Genomic DNA, 1,348 nt, shown 5'->3' on the forward strand with positions numbered 1-1,348 from the left:
GCAAGGAATGCCTTTTCCTCCCTTCTCCAAGGGGTAAAATCCCACTGGTAAAAATCCCCTTCAAGACTCATTTCAAATGGTATTTCCCCACTGTGGCCTTTTCCTATTCCCAGGGAGTCAGTCACTCCCTCCAGTGGGATCCAAGGGTACTTTTTAATGCCCATATGAACCACTGTTATAATTAATATGACCATCTAATTGTCCGTTCCCATGTCTGTCTCTTCCATTAGACTATCAGTTCCTTGAGGACCATGCTGTCTTATCCCCAAAATTGAGTCCAGTGCCTGACACATAGTAGGTGAGTAGGGGGCATTTGCCATTGGGCTGTCTTATTCCTTTTCTATATTTAGGGGAGGATATCACTTTGAGAGTCTTGGTGTAAGACAGAGCACGCCTCCAACTCAAGAAGTGAAAAATGAGTTTTACATCCTGTCTGTGAGGTAAGGCATAAACATATGACCTGGGCTTAACCAATCAGATGACCATATCTCAGAGCACATTTGACACCGAGATGCAGGGACAACCCAGAATCCACTCTGGACTGGAGTTTCCAGGGCAGCAGGGGGGCAGTGAGAGGTACACCACGTGACAGTCTCCAGGGTTCCCCTGAGGCAGCGGGAGTGTCCTTCTGAGCTGGTTTTATGATGTGGTTTTGCCTGTGGTCCTGGATGCACCTTAGTTCCCTTACTCTTTCCTGTTTTTGAGCCCTATTCTTGGGCCTTCTGGGTAATTCTGTGTGCTATTCAATATCACATCAATTACCTCCTCTTTTGCTTACATTGGAAACCCTGGTGGTATAGTGGTTAAGTGTTAGGCTGCTAACTAAAAGGTCAGCAGTTCGAATCCACCAGGCACTCCTTGGAAAGTCTATGGGGCAGTTCTGCTTTGTCCTATAGAGTGACTATGAGTTAAAATCGACTCGACAGCAACGGGTATTGGGTTTACTGAAATCTGCTTGAATTAATGTGTTGCTTACAACCAAGAATCCTGATTTATATGTGGTAATAAATATTTGCTAAGAGTTTGTGGATACAGGGATAGCCCAAGATCTTCCTGGTATTCTTTTCCTTCTTTTGATGTATCCTACTTCCTATCCTGTGCCATGTCCCCACCCCCATTCCACTAGCCTCAAAGCAGCCCTTGGCTGCTTGCTTTAGAAAGCATGTGATAAAGAAATTCTATGATTTAAATGAGTGACTCCTTAATGGTGGTGGAATTGAGGTTATATGTCCCAAGTTAGTAAAGAGATGAAGGTCCTGGTTGGTGCAAACAGTTAACGTGTTGGGCTGCTTACCAAAAGGTTGGAGGTTCAAGTCCACCCAGAGGTGCCATAGAAAAAAGGCCTGGC

Source organism: Trichechus manatus, unplaced genomic scaffold, assembly GCF_000243295.1.
Source record: "Trichechus manatus latirostris isolate Lorelei unplaced genomic scaffold, TriManLat1.0 scaffold00076, whole genome shotgun sequence".
Classification (NCBI taxonomy): domain Eukaryota; kingdom Metazoa; phylum Chordata; class Mammalia; order Sirenia; family Trichechidae; genus Trichechus; species Trichechus manatus.